Raw genomic sequence first — 26,194 nt, 5'->3', positions numbered from 1 at the left:
GCCGGGCCAACCTGGGCAGGTGCCCTAGGCAACCTGGCAGGCCACGGCGCCAGCTCAGTGCACACGAAACTGCGCATGCGCGAAACTACGCTCCAGCGCGCATGCTCAAAGCTTTGCTACAGCGCGCATGCGCGAAATGGTGTGCACGCATGTGCGAAATGGTGTTCGCACATGTGCGAAATGGTGTTCGCACATGCGCAGAGGCGCATTTTCGTGAAAGTTACACTCGGCAGTCTGGGAGAGACGGGACCGGACACGGGGTAGGCGACAGAGCAGGTACGTGCCTGGCGCCCCCCCCCAGCTTTGCGCCCTAGGCACGTGACTACTCTGCCTACCCCTAGTTCCGGCCCTGCAAGTGGCCAACGCTAGTGACTTTTTGCCAGAGTTGCCACAGGGATATCACAAATTTACTAACAGATGCCAATACGCTAGTGAAACAGACCGTCGCTAGCGGTCATTCTCACTCTATCGCTGTTTATATTACACTTGTTCCCTGGACAAGTGTAATATAAACCGTTAACTTAAACCATTTGCAGCAACACTAATAATAAAAACCTTCATACAACTTTAAATTACCTGCCGTATGCAAATTGACTTAAGCGCAAGATCACTAGTGCTTTACTAGGCAGAAATCGCATCTTCGCTTTGAAATGCATGCACTGCCGAAGTAACACTAGCGAAAAGTTACCAGCATTTGGGGCCCAGGACGAAACTCCGCATATTAGTGAACTGGTGTAGTCGCCGGTTAGTGAATCTGCCCCCATGGGTTCAGACCAATAATCCTGCTGTCATGGTAGACTGATTACCAGTCCTGATGGAACATATTTCAATTGACCAGTCAAAAGGAAATGAAAAGGAGCAGCCTCATGACTATACACATGAATCGCCCAATTGGAGAATTTAGTACTTTACAATGCTAATTTTCATACCTATAAGTGCACTTGTAAGAATAGGTCTGTGTGTTCCTATTTGCTGTGTGAGGACTTATTTTATATCTGCAGGGCTGATAGGAGCCCAAAGAGACAAATCGTAGTTCTTCTACCCTAGAAACTGACATGAGTATTTGTATTTATGAACATGAGGGTTCTTCTGTACTTTATTCACTTAATTGCATCCCTTCAGAACAATGGTAATAAAAGCTCCCCAGAAATATTTTTCAGCTGAAATAAGCTAATGATTATGTTTCAAATAAAAGTTGTGTGCGGCCTGCATGATGAAAGAGAACTTCTGACTAAAGAAACGGTGCTTTGTCAAGGGCTAAATAAATCACAACGTGCTCACCATTAGCTCCATGGTCTTAGAAGGGCTTGCCAAATGAATACTGACATTTTTGTGCTTTCCAAGAGTATTGCAAACTCAATTAGTAGTCAGAGTTAGTGAGAAATCCATTCCCCAATGCCAAAAACAAAGAAAGATTAAGTTACTTTACAAAAGGAAATCTATGTGAAAGGCAGGCTTTAACAGGTGTTGTGTTAAAAAATTAGATAAAATCTTCCATTTTAAATTGGGTAAAACAACATCCTGATTTGTACATGGTTGAAAGGCCATATAAAAAGTAATGTAGACCCTAGGTTTAGAGAAGAAACATACATCTTTGCAGTTTAGAAATTATGAAAGGATCAAGATCACATTACATGTTTTATTTTATTTTATTATATAATAAATATTTAAATCTATTGTTGGCTGCATGTCCCTGCCAATTCTAATAATGATATTAATAAAGTTGTTGCATTGGTTGTGATGCATGTCCCGGGGATGCAAAAAATGCACAAAGTATATGTAACACTGCCTGCAGTAGGAATCCTGGGAAAAATGCCTTCAGAAATGTTTGCTTTTCATGGAATATCCTACACACCAAAGCTCACTCACCGGGGTTAAGGGCGGTTCTAATTCCTGCATAAAACACTGTCACTTAAACTCTTTGTTTTCTCTAAAAGATGACCATAAACTTACAGAAATAAGGAAATTCAAATGAGGTAGCTAGTGGCCAAAATTTAACAGACGCAAGTGAAATGTACTATAAGAAAATTTGGGATTTATACTTTGTTTCTTTTCCAGGATTCTTATTATTTGACAAACAAATCAGAACTATCCAACTTGTAACCATCCACCTGTTGCTGAACTTCAAGGGGTCCCAGACTTCTTCAGTGCCCAGAGAAACATCAGCTATGTGCAATCAACTTTCTTTTTAACATGCATATCTGTGCTGTTTAAGGTTCACCTTTAAATTAACTTTTAGTATGTTATAGAATGCTCAATTCTAAGTAACCTTTCAACTGTTTTCAATTTTTCGTTTCCATAGTTTTGGGACTGTTTGCCTTCTTCTTCGACCTCTTTACAGTTTTTCACTGACCCCGGCAGCCAAAAAACGGTTGCTTTTTGAGACTACAATTTTATTGTTGCAGGTACTTGTATTACTTGCCTTTGTATTCAGGTCCTCTCCAATTTATATTCCAGTGTTTCATTCAAATCAATGCCTGGTTTCTAGGGGAACCCTAACAACCAGATATGCTGCTGAAATTGCAAACTGGAGAGCCGCTACATAAAAAGCTAAATAATCAAAAAAACAAGTCATAAAAAAATGAAGACCAATTACAAATTGTCTCAGAATATCAGTCTCTACATCATACTAAAAATGTATTTGAAAGTAAACAACCCCTGTAAAGGATCTACCTCCTACTGCATTTTGTGCAGATGTCCAGAAACAAGCATTACCTAAAGATAATTTTAAAACAAAAAAAAGATTATATAAATAATTTACACATACATACAAACACAGAAGGGTGCATACATCCCATTAATACATAATAAAATATAAATTAGGGATGCACAGAATTCAGGATTCAGTTCGGAAAACCAATTCAAATACTTAAAACCATGTGAGTTTTTGTCACATCAATAAGAAATTTGCAAATTTTTTTGTGTGTATGCTCTGAGCATGTGGTTCTTTGTAATTCTCCCTTACACTAATGGGCATATGCTAATTAGGGTTCAGATTCAGTTCGAGATTTGCCCTAATCCTTCAAGAAACATTTGGAATTCAACCAAATCCCAAAACAGTGGATTCAGTGAAATGGTTCTCTTTCCTCCAACTAACACCAATAACATCCCGGAAGTATCCATCATAGTTAATTCCACTATCACCCCCTCTCCCCAGGCCCGGTGCCTTGGGGTTATCCTAGATTCTGCCCTGTCATTCACTCCTCATATCCAGTCACTTATTAAATCATGTCACTTCCACCTAAGGAACATATCCAAAATATGATCATTTATCACCCAAGATGCTGCCAAAATTCTTATTCACTCTCTCATCATATCACGTCTAGACTACTGTAACTCTTTTAATTGGCGTTCCCCTCCAGAGACTGTCACATGTCCAGTCCATAATGAACACTGCTGCGACCGCTCCTCCTCTGCCTCGCCATTCTGTCAATCCCTGCACTGGCTTCCGTTACCTTTCAGAATCAAATTCAAATTCATGACACTAACTTTCAAAGCACTTCATAACTCTGCCCAACCCTACATCTCTGAACTCATCTCTATATACTCACCCAACCTCTTACTACGCTCCTCTACTGACCTGCTACTCAACTCTTCTCTCATTACCTCCTCACCTGCTCGCATTCAAGACTTTGCAAGGGCTGCACCTCTCCTCTGGAATTCTCTCCCACGGTCTGTCCGACTTTCTCCGAACCTTTCTGCTTTCAAGAAATCTCTTAAAACACACTTCTTTCGAGAAGCCTACCCTCATTCTGCTTACCTACCAAAAGCAACACCACATACAGTACCACATTTCTCACCCACTTAATTCGATCTTGCCCACTCCCACACCTTGTGTATTACGCCCTTCCCTTTAGAGTGTATGCCTATGCATAGGGCCTTCCTTACCTTTTGTACCGGTATTGATTGTGATGTATGTTACTCCATATGTTCTGTGTATATAATTCATGTGATTTAGTTGTATAATCACATTTACTTTACAGTGCTACGCAATATGTTGGCGCTATATAAATACATGTTAATAAGAATAATAATAATCTCTAATATAAAGTAAACACTTAAAAGGTGGCAGCATAAAAGAGTTTATCTGGCCTGATCGCATGCCTCCAATGATAAAACACAGTTCTCTTGACATGTAAAGATCATAAGGTTCAGGGCACATGCTCAGATTCGGAGAGATAAGTCGCCCGGGGACAAATCTCCTCTTCACAAGGAAAGTTTGTGCGATTTCGGAATACGAAACGCTCCAAGTGCCATCCCGACGGTGATTTAAATTCTAGCTGGCGGGAGGCAGTTCAGGGGGGATTAGTTGCCCAGAAGAAGAGGAAATTTGTTGTCGGCCGACTAATCTACCCTTAAGCTTTGAAGTACATATTTTACATATGCCTTTGTAATGTATTTGCTGCGAAGGACCATTGCAGAGGGGGCTAAATCACAAATGCTTTTTATTAGTTAAATATTGACATCTTCATGGTAAAAAACACTAACATGTTTCCCAGCTGATAATATATGGTACAAATATGAAAGAAATTGACACTAAATCCTTCATAAATCTTTCCTACTACATCCCATAGTATTGTCAAACAGATTAGCAAAACAAGCCTGCTACTTACCAGGACTCATGTCAGTTATATTAGTGTTATCTCACATACAGAGATTGCTGTGTCATTTAAGCTGTATCATATTACACTGTATACAAACATCAGGTAGGCATAATGCTTTTTAGAAGGCATACACAAATGTAAATGGCCAAAAATTTCATTACAGGTGCCAGGAGTTGACCAGTGAGAATGCTAAATGGCAGCACTAAGGCAGACGCCTTGCTGTTACATTACATTTGTAGATTATTGGGCAATTTTAGCTTTAACACTGCAATAAGACATGAGAAAGGAGGACATACTGCAGTTCTGCTTCTGAGATAGAAACATTGTGTGTAAAGCTTCCAATCTTTACTATATTGGTTATCTATGTATTTCCTAGTGTTTTTTTCTTACTCAACCCCCCCCCCTGTATAATAGAAACAGCATATTACATAGCAAGGTACACCCCCCACATTCATATGACACGTCCCCCATTAATGTCCCCCATCCACGCTAGTTAGTTAATTAGTTACAGTCTGTATAGTCAAATTGAATGTAACCCAAATATGGAATAAATAAAGCTAAGTGGGAGTGCAAATTGGTTCATTTACAAGCAACTGAGCTAAAGCTTCTTATATGTGTAACATCTGGTGTAAAAGGTTCTACAATAATTGTTTTTTATGAAGATAAATGAATTATAATTACAGGAATTACAGGATAAGGAGATTAAAGAAGTTAACAGTCTTTATTTAATGAATAAGTTAAAAGTATTGAGAAAATGGCTTTGTACAAAATACAGGGAAGAAATTCTTTCCTTCTCCCTCTACATCACCTAAAATATTAGTTTATTATATCAATGTTACATGGAGCTTAGAAGAAGTCTGTGCCTTCATTAACCCTCTAAGTGCCACCAGCTGAAAATATGTCTAAAGAATCCACAAACTACCCAGTGGTATTCATTTTACAGTCTGAAGTTATTTCTGTGTTCACTCTGGCCACTGTTGGATTGCATATATATATTTCTTTATATTTACATGTATCTTTATGTATATGATTAAAGCTTATATTGGACTCATATTTCTCATGTTTCTCATTTAGTAAGTTAGACAACAATGTAATGTACAAAGTCTGGAGTGAGTGGATGTCTAACATAATAGCCAGAATACTACACTCTGATTTAGTCAGTTTAAGGTTAGTTTAAGGGGGCCACATTGGACAAAACTGTTCAGTGAATTGGCAACTAATCCTTAAATGAAAACTATACCCCCCAAACAATGTAGGTCTCTATAAAAAGATATTGCAGAAAACAGCCATTATGTAAAACCCTGCTTCATGTAAATAAAAAAAGGGCCGCCCACTGGGATCATACCAACAAGCCATATTTGTTAGGTCACATGAGCCAATTAACAAACAGAGTTCTGTCTTTTGCTTCAGCACTTCTTTCTGTTACAGTTAGAGTTGTAGTATTTCTGGTCAGGTGATCTCTGAGGCAGCACACAGACCATCACGAAATGGTGGCTCAAGGCAAGAGATGTAAAAGGGCAATATTTACTTAAATATATATTCCAGTTTAGTAAGATTCTTTAATATGCCACTTAATATGAGGTAAACTATCTGTTGCGTAAGTGTTCATTTTGGGGGTATCGTTTTCCTTTAAGTTGCAAGTCAGATTCTAAGGCAACAATTAAGATTCATGTGACCCCCCCCCCCCCTCAAGTCACTGACTAACTTAATATATTGAAAATATTTTCAATTTTGCACAGGCCATCTATTCACCAGTTTTTATTTTTACCGTGAACAATTCCGATGCTTTTCTGCATAATCTATGTGGCACATATAATTGGGGCTGTAGGACTAGAGCAAAAGGTCTGTTCCTTTTTGTGGCAGAAAGCAAAAACCTAAAGGAGTTATCAAACAATACAAAACTGTACAAAGTTGTAGAATAGGAGCTGCAGATATCCATCAGAAAGGTGTGTATATTATGCTGGACTGGCAGGCAAATTGTAGATTATGTTAAATGGTTAATGTAAGGTAAACCCTTTAGATACCTAGCTAATGGATAGTAGCCTGTTCAGCCTGTTAACCAGTGCCACCTTCCTCCTTAGCCCTAACAGCTTTGCCCAGATGGAATATGGAATCAAAGTTAACCTTTTAATTCAATATATATAAATTGATATTTATCAAATAATGCTTTTCTGAAAGACCAATCACAATAAGATAATCTAAAACAAAAATTCCGAATTTATGATTACGAATCTCCAAACAATTCTTATTCTGATTTGGAATACTGAGACTTGTAGCAATGCTTCTATTTCTAGGGTGAATTGCATCCGATCTTTACACTTTGATCCTTGCACTGCATATAATCAATTACCCTGGACTGGCCAATCAAATTGCTAAAATGGTTACTCTCTCCTTTGCTTTCAGTCAGAGGTGATGTACAGTGAGTGTAGTTTACTTGGGACGGGATGAGCGCGTTGGACTTTTTTTTTTCTACAGTCTCATTTAGCTTGGAAATATGTAACTATATATTTGTTATTATATTTTGCAGTGATAGTATTTGGTATTGATCGAAAATATCCAATAGTCAAAATAGCTATGTAGTGCATACAACCTTTCCAAGATTAAGTTCTGAATTATAATGTTTTGCCAGAATCATTTAACTTTTTTGTTTCCCCCAGACTCTTTAATTAGTGTACATAATGCATGTTTCATAAAAAAAAAAAAAAAAGACCTACAGCAAAAACTTGGCATGCACTGCGGAGTACAGATTTCTGACAAGAAAAAGACACTTTCCTGCCATTGTTAGTTAATTTTTTTGGCAAGAGAAAAGTAGTGGGGTTATGAGGGCACAAACAGTGCAAATGCAAGCACAATTCCAAAAAATGAAATTACAGCACAAGAACTACATCAAGCAAACAATCATCATCAGAGTCTTCTTGTCGCTAGACGACAATTAGCTTTTAATAACTTCCACAATTGTCTTCATAATTAGACAGCTTATTAAGACAGTTTTGCAAATAAACAAACTGTAGCTGTGAGTTAAATCATAACAAGCAGAAGAGAGTGGGTGGGTGTAGAATTACTTCTTAACCCATATGATACTTCCCAGTGCTGCAAATGTTCCTCTGTAAGGCATGGAAATAGAGTGTGTATTTTTTTTTTACTTTATTCTTTCTTATCACACACATCTTTGTTCAGTACCACTTTTTAGGAATTCTAATGAATTGTGTGATCTATGAATTGTGTGACCTTGGGAAACATGAATTAATGCTGAATTAGCTAATTTATATGCTAGCATGGATGTATTTATTCTGCTGTGTGGTTTCCTCCCTTAATAAAAATCTAATAGTAATATGGGCCTGTTACACGAGAAAAAAAGAAAGAAAGAAAGAAAGATAGATAGATAAAGATGGATGAAGTTGTTCACCCTTCTATTGTATTGTATAATTGTGGCAAAAAACATAATCATAGCACTATATTTAAAGTAAGGCTGAAACTTTTATAACCCAGTATGGTATGCTAATGAAAAGTTATTCATTATACCGATCAGTAAACTACATTTCAAATAATTCAAATTTTAAAATCTGATTTGCGTTTTCTCTGTAATAATAAAACATACCTTGTATGCAATCTAAACAAAGATATAATTAATCATTATTTGAGGCAAAACATTCCTATTGGGTTCAATTAACGTTTAAATGTTTTTTGGCAGAGTTATGGTATGAAGATCCATTATGGAAAGACCCCTTATCCGGAAAACCCTAGTTCCCAAGCATTCTGGATAACAAGTCCCATACCGGTAGTGAATAAATATCCAGAGATAATGCAGTAAGAGACAAAGTAGGAAGAAGTCCCTTCCTGTGAAGTACTAAAGATATGATCAGTAGATTAAACTGATCTGTAAAATGTGCAAAGGATAAAGTTAAGGTATGTGATCCCTTATCCAGAAAGCTCAAAATTAGGGAAAGGTAATTTCCCATGGACTCTATGTTAAGCAAATAATTTTAATTTTTAAAAAAGATTTCCTTCCGTAGCTTGTACTTGATGGTAACCAAGCTGCACCAATCCATATTGGTGGCATATTGGTTTATTCGGTGTTTAATTTTAATTTTGCCCAGGAGCATTAACCCACAGCAACCAATTAGATGTTTTATTTTAAAGAAGTGACCAGTAAATGCTACCTGCTTATTGGTTGCTAAGGGTTACTGCTCCTGGGCAAATTTTTATTACATACCCCCTTAAGGTATGGAGATTCAATTTACAAAAATATCACTGATCCAGAAAACTCCATGTACCAAGCCTTTGAGATAATAGATCCTATACCTGTTTTTTGAACTGTCTCCTTATGTATAATCCTTGTCTCCTGCAAACACGTCTGGTAAGAATCCCATTGAAAAGACTTGTACTCTTAATTTTTTACATGATGTTATAGACAGCAATAAGGTATGATTTGGCAATGTTTATGTTGTTTTTTTTTTTATTTTCCTATAATCAGCCTGAACACACAGGACAAGTAGTGAAAAATCCAATCAATTGTGCCGTGGGACTGTTATCTCCATATTTCTGCCATATGGGCACACACATGGATAGCCATATTGAGCAAACTTTGCAGTGACACAAATACACACACACTAGGTCATCGCAAATGTGTTTGATCAACTGTGGTATGACGTCCCAGATCTTAATCTGCCACATTAATAAAACCAGCCTTTTTTATTGCTTGGATCTTGATTTTAGAGAAATCGTGTAATTTTTGTGTAGCTATAGTACATAAACATTATATTAGTATAAACATTATCTTGGGATAGTTTTAGAGTGTGCTCTCTTCAATGATAAGAAATATTTCACTGGCCTTGTTCAATAATTACTACAGAAGGATGTGAGTCATGTGCATATGCCTTAGTCTGCAGTAAATGATACAGTTAAATAATCAATCACTTTGCAGTCAATAGGATCACTGGACTGTTTTACAGGACAACATTGAAAACTTCTAAGAAACCAGTGTGAAAAAACTGAATTTAATTATTTGGTCTGTTGTTCAAAACTATCTTTCCAGTCTTGTACAGGTATGAAACCTGTTATCCAGAATGCCTGAGGCCTGGGGTTTTCCAGATAATTGAACATTTCTGTAATTTTGATCTCCATAATTTAAATCTACAAAAAAATAATATCAGCATTAAATAAACCATATAGGATTGTTTTGCCTCGAGGATTCATTATATCTTAGTTTGGAACAAGTACAAGGTACTGTTTTATTATTACAGAGAAAAGGGAAATCCTATTTAAAAGAATGGATTACTTGGATAAAGATGGGAGATGACATTTCCGTAATTCAGAGTTTTCTGGATAATGGGTTTCCCAATAACAGATCCCATACCTGTACTTTTGGGGAATCATTATACCACCACCAGATCCTCTTAAAGGAAAACTATATCCCCAAAATGAATACTTAAGCAACAGATAGTTTACACCAAATTAAGTGGCATATTAAAGAATCTTACCACACTGGAATATATAATTAAGCAAATATTGCCCTTTTACATCTTTTCCTTGAACCACCATTTTGTGATGGTCTGTGTGCTGCCTCAGAGATCACCTGACCAGAAATTCTGCAGCTCTAACTGTAACAGGAAGAAGTGTGGAAGCAAAAGACAAAACTCTTTCTTGTTAATTGACTCATGTGACCTAAGAAGTATAGTTTGTTTGGTTTCTTTGTGTGCACACTGAATCGTATAATCCCAGGGGGCGGCCCTTATTTTTTAAAATGGCAATTTTCTATTTAGGATTACCCAATGGCACATACTATTAGAAAATATATTATTATGAAAATGGTTTATTTACATGAATCAGGGTTTTACATTGTTTGGGGGATATAGTTTTCCCTTTAAACTACCGCCCATTGTGTCAAATAATAGGCAACAACATATTAAAATTCTTATAGCATATATTGTTTTTTTAGCACACTTTACTCTAAAGCTTTTAAAATATACCATTAGCAATCAAAAATATCCCTTTTTTTATTATTAACAAGCAAATATTGAAGAACCTGGAAAAAAAATCGATGAACTGTAAATGGGTGATCCAAGTTGTAATTCAATGTTATGGTTTAATACATTTAAGATTCATATCAATTGAGATCAATATTTTCCAACATAAATGCCTAAAAATACTGTTTCATGAGTGAGTAATGGAACTACGTGACAAGGTAATTTAATAATTTTATGTTGGCTGGATATTAAAGGCATGCTTTTCTTGGCAACATTTTCAATGACACATGGTCTATTTTAATACCGTTCTTGCCTCAGTTAATGCAGTTGCAAAAATTCCTTTCCAAATGTGCATATAATCAAGCATTAAAATTCAGAAAGCAGCAGATTGTATTTTAATAGTAAATGGCTGTGGGCTCTTTTTTAATACAAACCTGTCCAAATATATCTAAATCTGTATCTAAAATGTTTTCAGAAAATGTTACATAGCTACAGTATTGTTGCTGAACCTGAAAGTAATGAAGTAACTATAAATTCCATAAACATAATAAATCAGTTAAGCTCTATTGTTAGGCCAACTAATCATTTGGGGGTTTTCCAGTGACTACTGATAGAATCAAACAAGGGATTAAAGGTTCCAGAGCACCCCTGCCCTCATTTTCACAGAATTTCATAAAATTCTATTGTGGTCTGGAAATGCCATCATTGGCCTTATTTACAAAAAGGGGCAAGGTGAAACGATCAATAAAACTGTAGCAAGGCATCCTGTCTTTTGAATTTTTCACCTTAACTCTTTCCTTTCAAAGTGCACTTTTCACTATATAGAACTATAGAACTGCTTTACATACTTTAGGGCAGACTTTTTCATTTTAAGCTGTTGGAGGTCCATCCTCAGATTATAACAAGTTTATAGATATAGAAAAACATTGGTATCAGCCATTCAGCCACAGCTCTATGAATAGGTAGGACAGCATATAAGTCTTTACCTCAAATATCATATTTACTGGGCTTTAATATATATTTAGAAGAGCAAATACAAATCTTATCCTAAAGATTTTCAGTTGAACACCCCCTATTTCAAGTACCCCACTCCAGGCAGCTAGCCCCACCATTTGGAAACCACTGATATAGGCCAATGGTTCTTTCCAATTTCCAATTTTCCAGCAAAACACAGGGAACTGTCCCACCTTTGACCTGAATATTAATGGTCTGAACACTGCCTGTTCACTCTGAAGTCAGGCAATTAGCAATTGGAAACACTCACTGCCATGTTTCCAGTGATAATCACCTAACTCACTAGTGCACCTGCAGTTCAGGCAATTAACATTCATGTCGGTGGAAGGACAATTTTCATAGTTTTGCCACCTGAATCACGCCTAGGGCACAATTTTGGGGCACTAGGCACGTACCTCTTGTCTCCTACCCTAATGATGTTACAAATTGTAACAACTTCTCCACAGCTTACAGACAGCATGCAGGAACTACATAACCCACAATACATTGCACTGTGATGTTCTTTTCCTTATTGAAATCACGTGTGCAGGGAATTGTGGGGTTTGAAGGATGCAGGCTAAGGATAGCTGGCTGTTGATACAAAGTAACAGTAGTCAGACAGCTCAGCAGGAGAGATTGGGGCTAGGCTTATGGAGCTGTCAGAAACCATTAAAAATCATGAAAAGTCTGCATATTTTTTAATTGATGTATATTACAAAGTTGCTTGAAATTATGTTTAGTTTTCAAAAAGCTTAAAGGGATACTGTCATGGGAAAAAACATTTTTTTCAAAATGAATCAGATAATAGTGCTGCTCCAGCAGAATTCTGCACTGAAATCCATTTCTCAAAAGAGCAAACAGATTTTTTTTATATTCAATTTTGAAATCTGACATGGGGCTAGACACAATTTTGAAATCTGACATGGGGTCAATTTCCCAGCTGCCCCTGGTCATGTGACTTGTGCTCTGCTAAACTTCAATCACTCTTTACTGCAAGTTGGAGTGATATCACCCCCCTCCCTTTTCCCCACCAGCAGCCAAACAAAAGAACAATGGGAAGGTAACCAGATAGCAGCTCCCTAACACAAGATAACAGCTGCCTGGTAGATCTAAGAACAACACTCAATAGTAAAAACCCATGTCCCACTGAGACACATTCAGTTACATTGAGAAGGAAAAACAGCAGCCTGCCAGAAAGCATTTCTCTCCTTAAGTGCAGGCACAAGTCACATGACATGGGGCAGCTGGGAAATTGACAAAATGTCTAGCCCCATGCCAGATTTCAAAATTGAATATAAAAAAATCTGTTTGCTCTTTTGAGAAATGAATTTCAGTGCAGAATTCTGCTGGAGTAGCACTATTAACTGATGCATTTTAAAAAAAAAAACATGTTTTCCGGAGACAGGATCCCTTTAAGTTATGTTTTTGTGGAGTTCCCTTTAAGGACTATTATTACTATTATTATAAGAGACATTTTGTCCTGTATTTTTAAGCAAAAAACAGCAGATAAATTTCCCAAAAATGCTATATGTGCCATAGGAGAGAAAGTTATCCCCATATCAACTTTTCATGTTAAATATCCGTACAATGTAACTGACATGCAAACTAATGCTTCTCTTCTATAACCATGAAATACCAATGGTGGGGAACAAGAAGGATACCACAAATTAGCTTCAGGAACACAAGAATCAATTATTTAGTAATAACCGGTATCTATTGCTTGAAAACCTCAGCTGAATGCAAAACAATACAACTGGTTACACTGAATAAACTCAGACCTCCATGTTTTCTTAATACAAAGGTTTCTTGATACGTTGAGTTTTGCAACTTTAATTCAGTCTGCTATGTGATAGCGTTTCTGTGCTTGGAACGTCTTCTGTGGAAAGACATTCTGTAAAATGCAACTGCATGTTGTAAAACATTTAAGATTAGCTCAGGCTAAGTAACCTAAACATGGCCAGTATCCCTGGAGTCCTCAGAACCTTCTCTGCATTGCAAGAAGCTTTTTTGCAGCAAAATACTTTTAGTTAGGAACTATATACAGCAGGGGTTAAGTCTTCCAACAAATGGAACATTTGAATTCCAACTAGAGATGAAAATCTGCTTAATAGTTCAAGATGAAAAGCTTAATGTAAATTCTTTGTAGCATGAAAACTTACACATATTTCTGTTTTGTTTGTATCAAAAGGGAGGTTTTGATAGATAAAAAAAATTATACGTTTCAAGTTTACAAAGTTAAAATTGTATTTAAAAGCATTTGGTAAAGCCTTGTTGAATCAAAGACAATGTTCTGCTTTTTTTTTGTCCATAAAGATAATACAACAACATTACATTGCTTCAGAAGTGTGAAATGTGAACAAATCTGCCATAATTGAGGGCAAAATAGGGTAACTGTCTACAAAAACAAAGCTGTATTCATTAGCGAATGCTATTAAAAATTGGCAAATTGCATGGCAAATTGTGCGGATAATGGAATGTTTGTTACAATGATACAATGATTTCACTTCAATTGCTTATTAACTAAGGAACACATTATATGATCAAACTTCAAACCCTGCCGATTCAATCAGCAAATCAAACCCATTTCAAAGTTTCTTCCAACATTGCAATGGTAATAGAACCAATGAGTAAATGGGTCTGTGTTATACACAGTATAGCTTATAGCTACCATCTATAATGCCTCATAGATATTAATTTCTTTTGTCCCTTATTATTCCCATCCTTGCCAGTGGAAAAACGGGGAGGTTATTTTATCAAAATTCAGATTTGTGTGGTTTTAAAGGTTTTTGATACCACAAAAAACTCATTCTCACTTAAACCACGAATTTCAGGTAATTTATTAAAAGATCCTAAGCTAAAAAGCACAAGTGGAAAAAACACTCCGAATAGGAGTACAAAAACCTCAAAATCCTTATTTTCTTAAAAATTGTATGTGATTATAAGTAGGAATGCACTAAATCCCCTATTGATGAATCCTTTGTGAAAGATTTGGACAAATACCAGCCCAATCTCAAAAAATTTTGGACGCACGTCGGAAAAGCCGATCGGAATTGACGTGGGCATCAAAATTTGCATGGAAGCGAAACGGGACAAATTCGCCCATCACTAGCCCAATATCAAATACCATTTGGATTTAGCCAGCGGAGAAAGGTCTAATCTTGACCAAATCCTGGATTCAGTGCATCCCTAATAACAAGCATCATAAACCTCTAAAATCGCAAAGCAAAGAAAGAATTTTACAATTGAAAAAGGACAGCACCCATTGACTTTTACATCAATAGCTTTTAGTTAGCAAAGTTTTGGATGAGTACTTTTTGTGTTCTTTAGGTTCAATCAATTACAATTTTTTTTGTGGTTTCTACTGTGTTTTTTAGAGCTAAAACAATGTAAGAAAAAAGAGAGTGAATTTTTTTTTGCTTTGATAATATTTTGCCGTGATTTTTTATTTTTGGGTTAGTGCGTTTTTCTCTTTAATATATTAAATTGGCGCCTAAAACCTAGCAAGCTATTTATTTTTGATTTTTTTAAAAAAAAAAAACAATCACAAACAAGATCAATGCAAATAAATCTGAGTGAGAAAAAGTACTTGTGTATTTTTACCTATTTTACCTAATCCCGACCCTTGATTAGTAATAAATCTGCCTCTTAATATTGGAGAAGATTGAACAACAGTCATTATCAATTCATATTTAACAAGCTCTGTTCTGTGTTATTCTCCCCCCCCCCCCATTAACTAACATTGTTTTAGCAATGGTCTCCAGCTGATGGACAGAAGTAGTATAGAGATGTAGATTTGAATTTTCTGAGTTAAAAAATAATCAATTTCTCCATGAAACTAGAATGATGTCTGTAAACGTACAATTTAAGAAAATGGCTCTGTCTATCATTCATTTCTTGTGCTTACTCACCATTGTGAGCTTCCCCCTCCGAAAGTGTCAATTTCATCCAGATGCCGGTGGTACAGACTGGGTGGTCTCTTATCCTGTAAGTGGCATAGTGAGAATGAATTGTAAGACATAGCAATATGTGAGAAGGCTAACCTTTGCATTGTACATGTAAACAGGACTAAGCAATTAGTAGAATTAAACTATGTCAGGCTATTCTTAATTTACAGGGGGGGGGCGACACTTGTAAAGGATTTTTTTAAAGAAAATAGAATAGAAATCCTAACTGCAAAAGCAATAATGAATCCCATAGACCATAAAAAAGATCCAGTTTCCTGCAGATATCTGTAGAATTCTAATAGAAAGGGTAGATTGTGTTTCTAAAATGAATGACATCCTTGTGTTTTCTATGCTGGAATAAGCAAAAAATTATAATATTGGGGCAAATTCTGAAAATTAAAAACTGGTTACCAAATGGTCTATGTCCATTAATCCTGCCTACAAATGCAAATATAGAATTCTGCAAAAACAAACTGTCAATACATTGGGTATGAGTTAAAAAAAAGCCTGCTGATTGACTGATGTGAGAAAATTTCCCACACTATGAATAACGCTAGCAAAAGTATGGTAATGAGGTCAAAATTTAACTGAGAAAAGTGAGTAAATGTGCATAAATGTATTGTGACTATAGTCTGTAAAAGGGTAATTCTGACAGATCACTAAACAATATCCTGACCCTATGGAACCTAAGGGCACTGTCTGTTGTGTGCAATATGTATTATTTAAAGGGATACTGAAAAATTGAGGCCTAAGCAAACATCTTTCTTTATTGGTAGTCTCTCTGCGGAGACTCTGCCTGATAACGCTCTTTAGTCTGTTTTTGTGCAGCTATACAGTATGCAAGCAAACTATGTGGCCAAGCTAAATATGTTATTCATAAGTGCGCCTTTTATGGGATGTTCTGTCAACCCAAAACCCCATCTACCTAGAGAAACATGCAAACATATTCAATATATTCATGTTGAGCTGTGAAGTTTTGGATGTACGCCCAAAAACTGCTTTTGGCAAAATAAAATAAAATTAAACTTTAAGCAACTTTCAATTCTGCCTTCATTTAAAATCATTTAAATGTATTTTAAGGGACAGATTTATCAAGGGTTGAAGTGAAAATTTGAATTTTGAATTCAAATTTTTAAGTTTTTCAAGTGGAGAACAGATAAAAATTTTAAAAATCAGATTAGATCAAAAAATTTGATTAAAATGTATCATGTACTGGCCCTTTAAGAATTCTAATTCGATTATTCGCCACCTTAGACCTGCCAAATTGCTGTTTTAGCCTATGGGGGACATCCTGGGATCAATTTCGAGTTTGTGAGTCAATCCCATTCACCCGAGCTTGAAAAATTCTATTTTTTTATACATTTTGATGGGTCATTTTTAATTCAAATTTCGAGTTCATGGGAGTTTATGGGATTTAAATAAAATCTGCCCCTAAATGTACTTGCAATTGAAAGTAAATTGGCGTTTGTGTAAAAAAGGCACTTTGCCCAAGAGCATTAACACATAGCAACCAATCAAACATCGTATTGGTTGCTATTGGTTATTTGTGAACAAGAATCACAAAAGCATGCAAAACATTGTGGATTCTCGACTGGTTGAGAGTTCATTTCTGTTTCATTTACAAATATGTGTCACTTTAAAACCATTGAGAATATTTAAAGGGATCCTGTCATCGGAAAACATGTTTTTTCAAAACGCATCAGTTAATAGTGCTATCCAGCAGAATTCTGCACTGCAATCCATTTCTCAAAAGAGCAAACAGATTTTTTTATATTCAATTTTGAAATCTGACATGGGGCTAGACATTTTGTCAGTTTCCCAGCTGCCCCCAGTCATGTGACTTCTGCCTGCACTTTAGGAGAGAAATGCTTTCTGGCAGGCTCAATGTAAGTGAATGTGTCTCAGTGAGACATGGGTTTTTACTATTGAGTGTTGTTCTTAGATCTACCAGGCAGCTGTTATCTTGTGTTAGGGAGCTGCTATCTGGTTACCTTCCCATTGTTCTTTTGTTTGGCTGCTGGGGGGGGGAGGGGGTGATATCACTCCAACTTGCAGTACAGCAGTAAAGAGTGATTGAAGTTTATCAGAGCACAAGTCACATGACTTGGGGCAGCTGGGAAATTGACAATATGTCTAGCCCCATGTCAGATTTCAAAATTGAATATAAAAAGATCTGTTTGCTCTTTTGAGAAATTGATTTCAGTGCAGAATTCTGCTGGAGCAGCACTATTAACTGATTCATTTTGAAAAAATGTTTTTTTCCCATGACAGTATCCCTTTAATTGCTTTATACAGGAAAGTGACTTAAGCACCTAAATAAGACAGATGTGAGTAAACTCTTCATAATACTCTTCATAATACATTTTCACATTTTCTTGATATTTAAATGGGAATGAAAGAGCATCAGTTTACAATCAGTGTAACACTCTGTTAGGCAGTGCTTCAATTGGAGTGAAAAAAGTGGAGGGGTGCTCTGTGTTTTGAGTGTATATTTGAGTGAGCTAAAACAAGCCCCTCCCACAACCATAAGCCACATCCATTGTTATAAAAAGCCTCACGCACCAATACTTTCTGGTTTCACCCATCTTAAAGCAAAGCCATTTTGCTATTCTAATGCACAGTGTGCAGCCCAGTATGCATAGATTTACGTATGTGAACTGTAGGGACCCCCAAAATGAAACTTGTGCATATGACTTTTCTTCTTCAGCTTCTGCAAACACAGCACCTTTTTTGTTTACTGTGTGGCATAACATAGAACAACCCCATCATATTCTATATTACCCAAGATGTTTTCATATATATCATTCTCTCACTTTTCCTTAATCTGTTGCTGTTTAATAACTTCATTTTCTCTTTTTTATTTCCCGTTTTCTTCTTCTCTCCTTTTCTCTATAACCTTCTCTCATGCCTCCACCTTCTTTATCTGTTTTACACTTCTCTTTCTGTTCTACTTCCAGCAATCTTTTCTCACCTATTATCTTCTATATATTTAACTATTATATTTTACCTCTGCATTTTATTTCCATGCAGAAGTGGAGAGGAGCAAAATAAAGTTCCAGGATTCAAAACTCTTGCATCCCCACTGAGGGGATGCTATTTCACATAAATAAAAAAGTGAAGGGATGGCATCCCTGTGTATCCCTCCCCAGTTCCAGCACTGCTCGGTATGTGGCTGTTCTTTAGGAAGGCAATTCATTTGTCTCTAGTAAAAATAGGCCTGCCGCTTACCTTCCCTATGTTGTTTAAAGTGTAAAGTTCAGTCTTATTGTTTAAATAAGGCAAGACCCTAAATGTAAACCCTTCCTCTTCCACCTTTCTTGACTTCAGCATTTTGGCTCTGACCATAACTTTTAACCTGGCCTTTGCATTCTGATCTGAGTTTCTTGACTCAAATAATCCTGATGTGACTATCCTGGTCTGAAAACTCTGTGTATCCTGATCTGCAAATCTTGAACTTAGAATCCTGAGACATGTGTAGGCTGGGTATCCTGGCCTGATCTTATGTTTCTGATCTTGGCCTATATTTGTCTCTGCTAAATTGTCACCTGTCCGTGCATCAATGTGCTCCTGATTCTGCCTGTTGATCTGGTTCTCTGAGGCCTTGCTTTGTCATAATTTGCTTTTGCCAAATCAGTCACAATCTATACCTGCTTTGCCTGTCCCATTCGGTTTGTGATTTGTCCACTATTCCTCGTCCCAGTTTATTTGTGCTTTGTTTGCTGCATCGTGCCTTAGTCTGTAAGTCTCCTGCTCTTTCCTATCCCAGTTTGCCTTGCTCTTTTCCTACTTTATAATGTCAGGTCTACTTTGCACTTTGCCTGTTCGGTCCTGTCTCACTCTGTCTTGTACTTTGCCTGCTCTGTAATGTCCAATCTGCTATGTACTTTGCCTGTTATGTCCTGTTCCAGGGTTTTTTGTACCTTGTCTACTATAGCCTACCACAGTCAGCTTTATACTTAACCTGCTCCATAATTTCCAATGTGTTTCTCAAGTCTCATCTCCATTTGAGTAGTTGATTTGATCTCTAAATGTACCTTTGCACCTATCACTTTTGACTTGACAATAGAATGGAAGAACAAAGGTGGGACATTCATTATAAAAATCCTCTGACAATGATTCATCTTGACTTCAGAGAAACAAACCGGTCTTCTTCCAAATTAATTTCAAAATAACAACAAATCCCCCATCTTTTTCATTCATAAGCCCAAGTTAAAAGAACAACTTCCGGGTGGGTTCTAAATAATTGACTACAACAATAGTAGTGACAAGCTTACTAGGCTATTTTATTCTAGAAGATTGGTACCTATTAATTATATAAGTAAATACATTTATGGGACCTGTTATCCAGAATGCTTGGGACCTGGGGCTTTCTGGATAATGGATCTTTCCATAATTTGTATCTTGATGCCTTATGTCCACTAGAAAATCATGTAAACATTAAATAAACCCAATAGGTTGGCATTGCTTCCAATAAGGATTAATTATATCTTCGTTTGGATCAAGTGCAATCTACTGTTTTATTATTATAGAGAAAAAGGAAATAATTTTTTAAAAATTGGATTATTTGGATAAAATGGAGTCTATGGGAGATTCTGTAAGTCGGAGCTTTCTGGATAATGGGTTTTCAGATAACGAATCTCATACCTGTACTCTTGGAGGTGCACAAGAATCTTAATGTTTTTTTTGTAAAAAATATATATTTGTTTGTTTATTTTTTAAGCTTCCTTTACTATGTAACTTAATTACTTAATTTTTATTGCACCCTCTGTTTTTTGGGTCAAACTACATACATATATTCCTTCATTCATGCACCAGCTGGCTTTATGCCAATATGTGGTGCCAAAACTAGGAGCATGCTTTGCATAATAAAACTGCAAGTCCTCCTTACATTAATTTGAATGGCTGAGCAGAAACATTGCTGATCATTTCAACTGGGTTAATGAGGGCTTAACTTACTGAAGCACTTTGTTACGTTAAGCTTCTGTATTTGCCAAGATAGGGACTTAGCAAATCAAATTGCATTGCAATTCTTTGTTAAGGTCTCTTCCTCATATCCTTTTTGTCAATATGGCCTTTTTCTTGTTGAAGTCATTTGTGCCCAAAACTTATATTTGTGGCATCTAGAGCGCAGAAGGGTAAGTAAGAAAAACATACAAAGGAGACCAAGAGTTCAGTGAATAAATTAAACGTATAAAGTAAGAGGAAACAATACTGTTATGTATACTAAATGCTCATGTGGCTGCAGGTCAGACACATTCAAGTCCATCAGCCACAGGCCACCAATTGATTCATGGTTCTTTACATATCTATGCGATATGTATAGCTTTTATAGAATGAAACATGAATGTTGCTGCCAATAAATATTTTATTTGCAGTAGCTGGGAAGACATATTTGATGTATAAATGTATATCAAGTATTTTATTTTCATTGTTAGCAGGACTTTAAACCTGTTGTACACACGGATGTATTGATGAGCAAAGTTTTTCACAAGGCATGGATTCGCAGCTAAATTCTGCATTTCACAATTTTTTGGGGAAACGGCAGCATACACCAATACAAAAAGAGTCGCCACAAGTAAAAAAAATCTTATTGACATCAATGCGTTTCACAAATTTTTCAGCAGTTTCTAAATTTTTTTGGGGAAGCAAAACGTGACTCGTTTTTGCTCATCGTGATTTGCTCATCACTAATTATACAAGGGGCCACCGTCACCCGTGCCAAATATTCCTCGCCGTCCATAGGGACGCTTGGGTCCAATGGGACTGGTACGCTGACAGGTTCCGTTACTCCTATCTCATCCTCGAACATGGTGGTCTCTGACACGGACACGTGACTTTTCCCAACGTACTTAAGATGGCCACCGTGGTGTCATTGGAGCTCTGGCTTCTAACGAGACAAACCCCCTCTCCTGTCTCTTCCTCCAAGATCAATTGACTTGGCGGGAGCTATGCTAACATTGGGTGTTATCATTGCCTGAGTCTCCAGGATCTCACCAATTGCCTCTGTTGGCCTCATCGAAGAGCCTAGATCTTGATGTACTGCACATCAGCCACTTCACATTCCAGGGGGAGCGAGTAGTATTGGGGCGTTACTTTTCCCTTGAAGTTTCAGCTCCCCTGGGTGGACTGGTCACAGTCTGGGTATTTATCTCAGCCCTTATCAAAGTCTCTTCTTCCCCCCGTGGGCTGTTCACTGGGGAGAAGGAATATATATTGGGTTCTGTTGGTTCCCCACATGGGAAAACCGGGTCAGATATTTGGGTTTTTGTTTTGCTTTTAAGCTTGGCTCTGGTCTACCTCTCATACAAATGGTCTAGGGTAAATCAAGGAAATTCTACTGACGCCGCATCCCCGGGGAATATTGAATAGGGCCCCATGTAGCATCATCTATCTTTCCGTAAACTCTATAGAGTAATATTTTGTGTCCCTTTATCTCTGAGGTTTTCAAGGAGAAACTAAGTAATGTAAGTAGTTGTAAGTAGCAGTTTCACAGCGAAAATGACACCCATAGACATAAATGGGTGAAAGAAATTGTTGCACGAAAGACAAAACTTGACGCACTTCCTCAGAAGGTAACCAATGTGTTAGACTAAGGGTTCCCTTTGGGCACAATCTATGGGGGAATGCAAAGTAAATGGGGATACATTTATCAGTCCCCTACACTTTTATTTAGCTAAGTGCTATGAATTTATGTCATAAATGGGTGTGATTAAAGGGGGATTGGTCAAAATAGGCATGGTTTATGATTCATTCCTGCATTTCACTTTTTAAAATCCGGTGCCCTAACAACGTATCTGAAAAGGGATGGACTGGTCCACTTGGGTATCTGGAGTAATTTTTTTACTTTGCCATCATGTAAGGGTACATACATTAGTGGTATGGATGAACAGTAACTTGCATTCCTTGAATTTGGACTTAAAGTCAAACTTTCTACATTTTAAAGTTTGAATTTTTTTTTAAAAAATTCATAATCTTAGATTTGATGGCCCCAATGCTCTTCTGTATTATTGCACAAAGGGAGATACCTAAGTGGTGTAACCTTTTTCCATGGGGGCTCCAAAAAACACTATTCACAATAGTCCGGTTGTGTCAACTTCACCACTTTCAGGAGAACAATATCAGTCCCCATTTGGAACTGATGGCATTGACCCAGGGAATGAAGCATAAGCATACCCAACTTTTTAATACATTTACAATAATGGCTTATAATGAGGATATTGTTTGAAAAAGTCTTTCTTAAGCAAATTATAACATTGGTAGGAAACAATCCTCGGTACAATATGCTTCATTGTAAGGGTACATACATTAGTGGTATGGATGAACAGTAACTTGCATTCCTTGAATTTGGACTTAAATCCAAACTTTCTACATTTTAAAGTTTGAATTTTTTTTTAAAAACAATTCATAATCTTAAATTTGATGGCCCCAATGCTCTTCTGTATTATTGCACAAAGGGAGATACCTAAGTGGTGTAACCTTTTTCCATGGGGGCTCCAGATCCTCCATTCCAAAGTGAAAAAAATGTAACTAAGCTCTCACACAAGCAGCACCTACTTGTCTCCCAATACAAACAGAAACCTTAGAAAGGTCGATAGAATTTGAACAAAAAAGCATCACACATCTAATGCTTTGTTAAATTTTGCATTCTTTATTTTTTTGTAACAAATAATATTTATTAAAAACGTTTAAAAGTCTTGAGAAAAAAATTGTGATAACATTCCAATTCAAATAAATTGATCCAGGATTAATGTGTCAGCACAGGCGATTTTCAAATAGTGTAACACTGAAATTATGCACAAGTGAATTGACTGTGAGTCTTTGGCATGCCATCCCACCCTCCCTTTGCCTTCACTGTCAACTCACTTGTGGTTTTTTTTTTTTGTCCCATCTTATGAAGTTCTAATATTCTCTTTTAAACAATTCTGCAGATTGTGGAATGTTATTAGTAAGGTATTATGCATACGTTAAACAGACCAAAGACAGGTTTATGGTCCGATTGCCTCATAAGTGGACAAGAGCCATAATTCAGAACACAGATGTCACCCTTGTGCCGGCTCTTGTACATCACTCGATCAGTGTAGGAAGGAGTCCTCTTTTTCTTACTGGTGTCATAGTCATCAGATCCAATATTAAATTTATAAGTGGGAAGAAAATGGATTTCTGCTTCCTTAAACCCTCTGAATATAGACCCTTTAATCATCTCTTCTGACAGTTGGTCATACTGTAAGAGGGAACTCATATCATTCTCTGGAATGTTCTCAATAATGGAATCAACTTCAGTTCGACTCTTATTCAAACGGAAATTGAAGTCCCCAAACCAGAAGACCTCATCAAACCGAGTTGTCACATCTCAGGATCTGAGTAAATTGGGTTTGTGTCTGGAACATTTTTGGGGAGTTTCAGTTCTCTTATGATTTTACGATAATTGTGGATTCTGTCCTTCACTTTGGAATCTCCGGCTGCAATGTGGGAGTTGATGAAAAGGAAAGATGTTCCAAAGAACCGAAATGAAACAGCCAGTGCTCCTTTGGTCTTGATCATTGGGAAAAATCTTGTGGTCACAGTTGCATGTTCAACTTCTGAGAAGAACCATACAAGATCTCGCCTGATAAACATTGATATACACAGGACACCATGAGCTACTGAGTGGAGCAAGATATAGCGATGTCCCAAAGTTGCTTGTAGTCGGTACTCCCATTCTTCCCTGCATGGGCAGCCTTCTTGCAGTCCGATAACATACGTAACATGATGTAGTCACTGTGTAACTACTAGAACCAAAAAACACTATTCACAATAGTCTGGTTGTGTCAACTTCACCACTTTCAGGAGAACAATATCAGTCCCCATTTGGAACTGATGGCATTGACCCAGTGAATGAAGCATAAGCATAACCAACTTTTTAATACATTTACAATAATGGCTTAAAATGAGGATATTGTTTGAAAAAGTCTTTCTTAAGCAAATTATAACTTTGGTAGGAATCAATCCTTGGTACAATATCCTTCATTGTAAGGGTACATACATTAGTGGTATGGATGAACAGTAACTTGCATTCCTTGAATCTGGACTTAAATCCAAACTTTCTACATTTTAAAGTTTGAATTTTTTTATAATCAATTCATAATCTTAAATTTGATGGCCCCAATGCTCTTCTGTAGTATTGCACAAAGGGAGATACCTAAGTGGTGTAACCTTTTTCCATGGGGGCTCCAGATCCTCCATTCCAAAGTGAAAAAAATTTAACTAAGCTCTCACACAAACAGCACCTACTTGTCTCCCAATACAAACAGAAACCTTAGAAAGGTTGATAGAATTTAAACAAAAAAGCATCACACAACTACTGCTTTGTTAAATTTTGCATTCTTTATTTTTTTGTAATAAATAATATTTATTAAAAACGTTTAAAAGTCTTGAGAAAAAATTGTGATAACATTCCAATTCAAATAAATTGATCCAGGATTAATGTGTCAGCACAGGCGATTTTCAAATAGTGTAACACTGAAATTATGCACAAGTGAATTGACTGTGAGTCATTGGCATGCCATCCCACCCTCCCTTTGCCCTTCACTGTCAACTCACTTGTTTTTTTTTGTCCCATCTTATAAAGTTCTAATATTCTCTTTTAAACAATTCTGCAGATTGTGGAATGTTATTAGTAAGGTATTATGCATACGTTAAACAGACCAAAGACAGGTTTATGGTCCGATTGCCTCATAAGTGGACAAGAGCCATAATTCAGAACACAGATATCACCCTTGTGCCGGCTCTTGTACATCACTCGATCAGTGTAGGAAGGAGTCCTCTTTTTCTTACTGGTGTCATAGTCATCAGATCCAATATTAAATTTATAAGTGGGAAGAAAATGGATTTCTGCTTCCTTAAACCCTCTGAATATAGACCCTTTTATCATCTCTTCTGACAGTTGGTCATACTGTAAGAGGGAACTCATATCATTCTCTGGAATGTTCTCAATAATGGAATCAACTTCCGTTCGACTCTTATTCAAACGGAAATTGAAATCCCCAAACCAGAAGACCTCATCAAACCGAGTTGTCACATCATCAGGATCTGAGTAAATTGGGTTTGTGTCTGGAACATTTTTGGGGAGTTTCAGTTCTCTTATGATTTTATGATAATTGTAGATCCTATCCTTCACTTTGGAATCTCCGGCTGCAAAGTGGGAGTTGATGAAAATGAAAGATGTTCCAAAGAACCTAAATGAAACAGCCAGTGCTCCTTTGGTCTTGAACATTGGGAAAAATCTTGTGGTCACAGTTGCATGTTCAACTTCTGAGAAGAACAATACAAGATCTCGCCTGATAAACATTGATATACAGAGGACACCATGAGCTACTGAGTGGAGCAAGATATAGCGATGTCCCAAAGTTGCTTGTAGTCGGTACTCCCATTCTTCCCTGCATGGGCAGCCTTCTTGCAGTCCGATAACATAAAGGTCTTGAACAGATTTAACTCCCGATGGAAATAATAAATCATCCAGTCTCTCAGGTAGACACTTTTTTTCATTCATATTCCATGTGGCGATAAATATTTTCAGACTTCTGTGTGGAAGGCACTGATTCAATTCATCTTCTCCAAATAAGTCTTTACTAAACAAGAGTTTCTCTTCTGGATGCCTTCCATAGCTGGTCTGGTTGTAAGAAACACTAGTGTGCTTCTTAGTGGTAGT

At 36.8% G+C, this 26,194-nt stretch overlaps 1 long non-coding RNA gene across 7 annotated transcripts in view; it reads right to left on the bottom strand.

Annotated features, from left to right (window-relative positions):
• The window catches only part of LOC108719153, a 182,749-nt gene that overhangs the window by 27,541 nt on the left and 129,014 nt on the right, over positions 1-26,194 (bottom strand). For all 7 annotated transcript variants that reach the window (XR_005961941.1, XR_005961940.1, XR_005961942.1 and 4 more), the window contains one exon: positions 15,472-15,545. This is a non-coding gene — a long non-coding RNA (uncharacterized LOC108719153). The remainder of the gene's footprint in view (positions 1-15,471; positions 15,546-26,194) is intronic.

The sequence above is a fragment of the Xenopus laevis genome, chromosome 6L (assembly GCF_017654675.1).
Source record: "Xenopus laevis strain J_2021 chromosome 6L, Xenopus_laevis_v10.1, whole genome shotgun sequence".
Taxonomy (NCBI): domain Eukaryota; kingdom Metazoa; phylum Chordata; class Amphibia; order Anura; family Pipidae; genus Xenopus; species Xenopus laevis.
The sequence above is the reverse complement of the archived record's forward strand: the minus strand, read 5'-3'. Positions and strand labels throughout refer to the sequence as shown.